The following is an 8,411-nucleotide window of genomic DNA, read 5'->3' as shown; positions in this document are numbered from 1 at the left end:
TCTCCAAATGCATTGGCCTTTATTAGCCGGTTTGGCGTCTTAACTTCATACGTGGTTAGGGTTATGGTAAGGTGATTGTCACCTTGCTCAGTGTGCATTTCTGCCACAACCCCGATGTGCGTTGCGTCCGACATGCGCGGAAGTGCGAGGGCCCGTCCAATGCTGCTTGCAGCTTTAATATTAATGTTATATTTGAGCTGATGTGTCTATTTGTCATGAATCCATTCTGATTTTCGCCTATTATTTCCTCCAGGCGTTTTTTGATTCTTTATAAAAAAAACAGCTTAGCCAGGATTTTGTAATCCATGTTTAATAATGACACCGGTCTCCAATTTTCTATAAAGGAATGATCTTTTCCTGGTTTTGGAATTAATGTGATGTGACCTTGTTTCATTGTTGTTGTCATTTTGTGTCTATTGACACATTCCTTCATTATATGAAACAACTGTCCTTTAATTATATCCCAGAAAAACTCATAAAACTCTGCAGTTAACTCATCATTCCCTGGTCATGCTTCATTGAACGCGTAACGTCATATAATTCTGTTTGTTTTAACTCACTGTCACACAAATCTTTATACTCATCTGAAATTTTGTTTGTAATTTGTTTAATATACTTTATAAAATGGTTGCATTTTTCCATGTTATATTGTGATTCATACAACCTTTGGTAAAAATCCAGTTATGTGATTGGAAATCTCATGAAAATGTTCAGAGCTTTTATGTTATTACATGATCTGTTCCTTTTTTCTAAGCTAAAAAAAATAACTTTCGCCTTTTGCTAAATCAATATACATCTTATCCAGTTGTTAATTACAAATTTTTAAAAATTCATTTTCTTCTTCAGACAGACTTGGTTTAGCCTACAGATTTTGTATTTGATTCATTAATTCATTCTCCTTGATGTCCTTCAGTTGTTGTTTTTTTTTTTAGCGTTTTACTTCTTTCAATTGCTGTACCTTTGACTCTGTATTTGAAAAATTCCCAGCTTTGAATGTAATCTACATCTGGTTTATTAAAAAATATCCTTGGCTAAGAATTTGACCTTTTCTTTAAGGAGTTCATCTTGGAGCAATGAATTATTGAATTCCCAATATCCCCTTGAATTGTGTTTTTCTTTATTGTCTTTAAGTTTCAAGATGATTAGTTTATGATCTGGTAAATGTGCGTTCTACCGCAGAGACGTATTGGAGATCATAAGTTGAAATTAGCCACAGGTCTATTCTCGATCTTAAAGTTTTGTTTGCATTGGACCACGTAAAGTCAACTCTATCATTATTTATAAATTTCCAGGCATCAGTGAGAATTAAACTCTGACAAAGAAATATGGTTGGCTTGAATGCCTGATATGCATCGTTATAATCTCCACCTACCACAACAATAGCTTCATTATATTTACTTCCATATTCCCGTAAAGTAAGACTCAATTTTTGAAACTTTAATTTTGCTTGACTTCCTCTATTTGGACCATATACATTGCAAACAATAAATTTAGCACCATCAACTTCTAATACAGTTATTATCCATCTCCCGTCGTCTGAAAATTCATGGTCGATTACCTTGCCATCAAATTTATTTAACATAACTGCAACACCAGCTGAGTGATTTGTTCCATTATTTCTCCCCATTGCGCCTTCCAGAATCTCTCCTCATCCTTAGAGGAATGAGTTTCTTGTACAAAAATTACATTACAGTTTTGCTTTCTTAAATATAGAAACAAGGCTTTCCTTTTAATGTTGTCCCGTATTCCTCTAACATTAGAGGAACAAAAATTGAGTGCATTGAAATTTAACATAAATATATTAACAACAAAAAAACAAAACCTATTACCTAACGAAAAAACTAGACGAGAAAACAAAAAAGTCCCACAAAGAGACTGATGTATAGGCTAAGTGTTAACCAGTCAAATGAGCTCCTGAGTTATGCTTGTTTTCCAAGCCATCATTTTATTTCCTTTTTTTAAGAGTACTAATGTTAATGAAGAATAACAATTTAAATTCACAAAACACTGATCGGTACTTTTTTTTTTTTTTTTTTAATAATAACCTAAAGTCTGGATAACTTAAAGTCAGTCTTTGTTGTATTAACCTTTTACTCAGTTCAGTTCTGTCATTATTTTTTCAGTTTAATTTCTTTACTGTCTATAAACGCTGTGGCTCCCACGTAGTAGGCCCTCTGATCACGTTTCTTCACCTCCTCCACATATGGCCACAGCTCCATGCAAGTCTCCCGGTCCTCAAACCTTTACATTTGAGGAGCTCCGACTCTCTCCAGCTCCTCCAGACTATATCCCTGTCTGATCTGGACAGGAATCGGATGATCATAGGCCGCGGTCTGCTGGGTTCCTTGGGGCCCACTCTATGACAGACGTCGATCAGCCTGCCTTCAATCTCCGGAGTCACCTGATGACAGATGTCGGTGACTATTTTTGTGATGATTTCGCCCTCTTCCTCGTGGAGCTTGTAGAGCCGTAGGTTCTGTCAACCTTCTTGCTGCGAGGCAATGGTGCTAACCACCGAGCCACCTTGCAACCCGCAAACTGAAATTTAATGTTTAAAATACTGAAAATGAATGAATACTGAGTAGGTGTGGTCACAAATACATCATACATTCATACACAAATACAATGTTTCTCCACAGGTTTGTAGTGTAGAAAAAGATAAGTCACACATAGGTATGCTGTGATTTTCAGATGTTATTTAAAGCTGTTGTTGGGTTAATCCCTGCTTTGAATATTAAATTGCAGTTTAGTCTCCTGCAAGGCCACCAGTGGGGTTCTGTCTCTACTGCTGTCAGCCTCCTTGCCTGCCTGACCAGCCTTCGGGCCATTGTGTCCATTGTGAGTTTATGTCCTTGGTTTTCAGTCTTCAGTTTCTGTAGTTAGACTAGTCTATTGTTTAGTTAGCTTGCCCGTGGCCAAGATCATGTGTAGACCAGCAGCTGGCATTCACTCAGTGTTACTCCTAGACTACTGACCAGACCAAATTTCCTGGTAAAACTTCAGCTTCATCTCTGGGTTTCACACATTTATTCACTCCCATCACACAAGGATAAATTGCCAACCTGAGAAAAGTAGGTATAACTGCTCCCAAAGTTCTTCTTCCTATGCAGAAAAGCCACATTCCCACTGATGTTTGACCATTGTTTATTCACTTCTTTCCTGTAGCAACCACTGCAAAAAACTAAAAGCAAAACATAAATATAACACAACATATTATTACTACCAAAGTCAATGTATAAACAAAATATTATGAGGGTAAAAGAAACTACAAAAACGTGCATTTTCTAACCAGTGAGTTGTCACAATCCTGTGATGTTGCACTGCTACTCCTCCCTGCTTCTGATGGTTGCTTTTAGTCAAACATATCCTCTTTCTCTTTAATTGGCTTAGTAAGATGGCTTTCACAGCTCGAGAGTAGAAACTGTCTTTCAGTCTTTGTGTTCCAGCCCTAATAGCTCTGAACCTCCTTCCTGAGGGGAGCAGTACAAACAGTCTGTTAGCCAAGGTACAAGGTTGCTGTCTGAACATCACCAGGTCAGGTGCTGGATCTCCTCCCTTTAATGGGTCTCATCATGGTCCTGAATGAGCACCCACGGTGGTGTCGTCTGCAAACTTGACGACCAGGTTAGTTGAGTGGATGGCAGAACAGTCATGTGTGAACAGTGTGGAAAGGTGTCCTTGTGTTCAGGATCAGGGTGGATAATGTTCAACCCCCAGTTCTCACCACCTGAGGCCTGTTGGTGAGCAAAAGCAGGGACAGGCACAGGTCTAGGCACTTCAGTATCAGCTTGTCCAGGATGGCAGTTTTAAAAGTCGAGCTGAAGTCGACAGATACATCCTTGCGTAGGAGTTTGGATGCTCCTGGTGGGACAGGGCTGTGTGGAGTGCAAGAGAGACTGCATCCTCTGAAGAACAGTTCCCTCTGTAAGTCCAGGTGTTGACCAGTTGATAGCTCTGGTCCTCTCCTCACCCAGGTGCCCAGGTCTGATGATATGACTACGAAGTCTATCATCGACCTTTGTCCTAAGGTACTCTGGTACCAGGTACACTTATGGGCAACCTTATGCTTGAACATGGTGTTCATTACAGCCAACCCGTGGCTAGCACAGAAGTCCAATAACAGAACACCGCTCGGGGTCAGATTGGGCAGGCCATTCCTCCCAATCATGCCCCTCCAGGTTTCACTGTCATTGCATTTGTGGGCATTGAAGCCCCCCAGGAGAGTTATTGAGTCCCCAGGCGGCACCCCTTCCAGGTCACCACCCAGAGACTCCAAGAAGGCCGGATACTCTGAACTGCTGTCCGGTACATAAGCACAAACGACAGTCAGAGTTTTCCCCTCTGCAACACGCAGTCGCAGAGAGGCGACCTTCTTGTTCTCTGGGGAGAACTCCAACAAGGCGGCGCTCAGCTGGGGGCTTGTGAGTATCCCTACACCCATCCAGTGCCTCTCACTCTGGACAACTCCGGAAAAGGAGAGAGTCCAACTCCTCTCCAGGAGTTTAGTTCCGGAGCCCTTGCTGTTCGTGGAGGTGAGTCCGACTATATCTCGCCGGTAACGCTCCACCTCCCGCACCAGCTCAGGCTCCTACCCCGCCAGAGCTAGTCTACATCACCAGGGGGCAGTATGCCAGGATGCCCGCTCCAACCTACCACCTAGTGGACAGCACCCGACCCTGATTTCTTGCCCCGAGGGTGGTGGGCCCTCCAGGCGGTATTCCTTTGTTTTTTTTTAAGTTGGAATAAAATATATATTTTTTTTTAATCTCTTCTCATGAGATGATTGTGACAATGCGATTTATTCTTGATAGAAAAAATATATATCTCAAAACTTTATTAACATCACAATATACATATAATACATATCACAGTAAAAATTAAACCACAATTAATTTTTGCAAACTGTGTATTCAGGCTTAAATTTAAATGGGGGTATTAAATAATAGGATTAAGGGTTTTGTTTCAATCTTTCAACCTTGTTCAATTTAAAAGGAACACATTCAAGGGGATTTCATGCACAAGAATGTCCAATATTACTCTTCAAATGTTACTCAATTACTAATATTGAGTATGGCCACCCCTGACAAGGATCAATGTATATATATTGTGTGTATATATATGTGTGTGTGTGTGTGTGTTTGTGTGTATGTGTATATGTGTGTGTGTGTGTATATATATATATATAATATAGTAAATGAAAGTGTCGAGAGTGGACATATTAACAGAACAAGATGGAAAAACGGAGGGTGAGTAGGAATGGGTAGCGTTAAGATTTCACGTGCCTTCTGCCAGACACACAAAAACTTGGATTGAGGGATGATTTCAATTTACCTCAGCAAGGGAGCTGCTCTTCTACACATGACATCCGGACCCAGGATTAGGTTGTCTGCAAGTGATTAGGCACCAGGTTCTCCACAAACATGTGATGCAAGGCAGGAGAAGAGCAGCCACCCCCCTGTCACAAGCGTCTCTCCACACTGGCCGAGGCCGGGAATCTGGGACCAATCAAAGATCCGCAGCACTACAGTTTTTTCATGTCTAGGTTCTGACTTACAGGTGTTCAGTCATAATCCCATCGATGGTTGCTTTGCACATTGGCTCTCCAGCCACACACATACAGCAGACGTTTGAACCTGCAGTTCCTCTCGTACTGAGGAGGATTATTATTGCAACAACACATCATCAGTAGGGTAAAACTAACCTGTCTCACGACGGTCTAAACCCAGCTCACATTCCCTGTTAGTGGGTGAACAATCCAGAGCTTGGTAAGCATTGCTGTGCGAACGGGACCCCCGGCGGGCGCCGCAGCTGGGGAGATCCGCGAGAAGGGCCTGGCATGCATCCAGAACCACTGATACCGTACCTAGTTCCCTCTGCCGGCCTGTTGCGTTGGACACCGCTGATGGTGCAAGACACTGTCGGGACTGAGTGCCCCATGAGGCGGGTTGCGCGCTGTGCTTACGGCAGGGTAGAGAGGAGAGCAATGGGATGGCTGCCCCCCCAGCCCTGCTATGCAGCCCAGCCCGACCAACCCTGCCCTTACAGCCATTCCTTATACCAAAGTTACGGATCTGATTTGCCAACTTCCCTTACCCATCTTGATCTTGAGCCAGTTGGGATAGCACAGCAGTGTACTATGGTTACTCATGCACTCGAGCAAATGTAGAATTTTACAGTTGTGTTTGGTTGAGGTGGAAGTCATTTTTAACTATTTTGTATAGCACTGTGACTAATGGTTATATTATTATGCTGATTCTTTTCTTCATTCTGATTCAATCATTTCTGAATGACTGGTTTGTAAAAATTCTAAAAGTAGTGAGAAATGCTGTCACAATTACCAGAAGTGACACCTTTGTAGTTCTTGTGTCATTCAGCCAGCAGTCTTCACTTAATATTCATGATGTAATATATTTAAAAAAAAATAATTTTAAGTATTTGATTAGAAAAGCAGCAAATCTCTACAGTATTAAAGCTGGATATTAAAAATTAAATTAATTAAAAATTATCAAGCAATTAGCTAAATAGTATTTAGTTATTTTTATTCAGTCAACTAACTGATTAACTAATTATTTCAGCTTAACTTGTAGTATTATGTCGTTCGTGTAATCATATTTCATAAGCTCTTGATATATTTTGTGTACAAAAATCTTAGTTTGTAAAGTAACTAAAGCTGTCTGAAAAATGTAGTGGTGTAAATAGGACAGTCATGTAGTAGTAGTCACGAAATGAAGAAACTAAAGTAAATTGCAAGTACTTAAAATTTGTGCTTAAGTACTTTATTTGCATAAAAGTATAGAGGTCTATTAATGTTGTTATTTAAAACTTGGAAAATTTAAGTGTATTAAATTGTATTTTTTAAACTGTAAAATGAATGTGTGTTGTATATTCTAACACATTCTGCTCTGGGACAAACAGCTATAAAGCTTGTAAACTGCTGAACTGTGAGATACAGTCTTTCATTATAAACAAGAACAAAATGTAGTTGAGGCATTCACAGGTCACAGAGTGAAGAACACTCATGTTTTGTGTTGTATTGCATCTACACATTGTGACATAACTGTGTACCACTCTAATGCAACACTGCCAGACAGTATGCTGTTCTCATTTGAGTAACGAACCTAGTCGTCAATAGATGACTAGAGATTAGACTATAAAGGATACATCTAAGCTACATGAAATGTTTTTGTGGTAAACACACTGCAGTAACTGTCACAGAAACGTAAAGAGTTGTTTGGCCACAGTAACAGTAGACATGATTACCACAGCTCAAAGGCATTTTTTTCAGGGGAAGACTGCCATAGCTACTGTGAAGCATGGGAAATGTCATGGTTTGAGGTTATTTTGAAGCCTCTGGGATTGGGCAGCTTGCAGTCACTGACTGAGTTCTGAATTTTGCAGAGTGCTTGAAGATAATGTGAAGCCAACTGTCTGAAAGGTCAAGTTCAACCTCTTGTAGACCTTTCAACAAGATGGATAAGCTAGCATGTCTATCAAGAAGTGATTAAAAAAAGAAGAAATGGTAGATGATCTACACTTATATAGCACCTTTTAGCCTTTGCTTGGTTCTACAAAGCGCTTTACAATGCGTTTCCCATTTACATAAAGACACACAAACACCATTGGAGATGCAAGGTGCTCACCTGCCATCAGTGTTCATTGTCTTGCCAACATTTTGGCAAAGGGAGGGGCTGAGAATTGAGCTGCCAACTTGATTGGTGGATATCCCTTGTTACCAGGGTGAAGACATTTCTCAGTTGAAGTTCAGATCTGAATCCCACTGAAATGTAAGGAGTTTTAAATGGGCAGTGCATACAAGAAAACCTTCAAGTATCTGTAAATGAATTTTGTGGGAAGAGTGGTCAAAAATTTCAGCAACTTGATGTCAGAGACTGGTGGACAAGTATGCAAAACATCTACAAGAGGTTATTTTTGCTGAAGAGGGCAACATTACCTTGGTTGTACTTTTGCACAGGTTTTCCATTGAAAAAAACAGGACATCTATTCATGTTTTTGTTCAATAAATAATTGAAAAAGTGCATTTCTCTTGTGGCTATGCTGAAATCTGTCAGTATATCAGTAGGGACTGCACTGAAGAGGATCTAGCGTTTGCTTGTCCAAATATCTTTTTTTTTTTTTTTTAAAAACAACTAATTTCTGTATGTAGCTAAACGTACTCTTTCACGACTGTGCGGTAACTGCTGATGCATAACGTGTAGTTTAGTGCACCAATGATTGCTTGTATTTTCTTTTCTAAATAAAATCTAAAAAAAAAACCCTAAAAAGTGTTTTTAAAAATGTAATATCAAGCTTCTATGCTGGTGTTGTGAACTTTTATTGTGTATGTAATGTATATTGTATATGTATGTATAGTCTGTGCAAAAGTTTAGGCTATAAAGCTTTTCAAAAAAAAA

Source organism: Stegastes partitus, unplaced genomic scaffold (genome assembly GCF_000690725.1).
Source record: "Stegastes partitus isolate 25-593 unplaced genomic scaffold, Stegastes_partitus-1.0.2 Scaffold86, whole genome shotgun sequence".
NCBI classification, from domain to species: Eukaryota; Metazoa; Chordata; class Actinopteri; family Pomacentridae; genus Stegastes; species Stegastes partitus.
Note: the sequence above shows the minus strand (reverse complement) of the source record.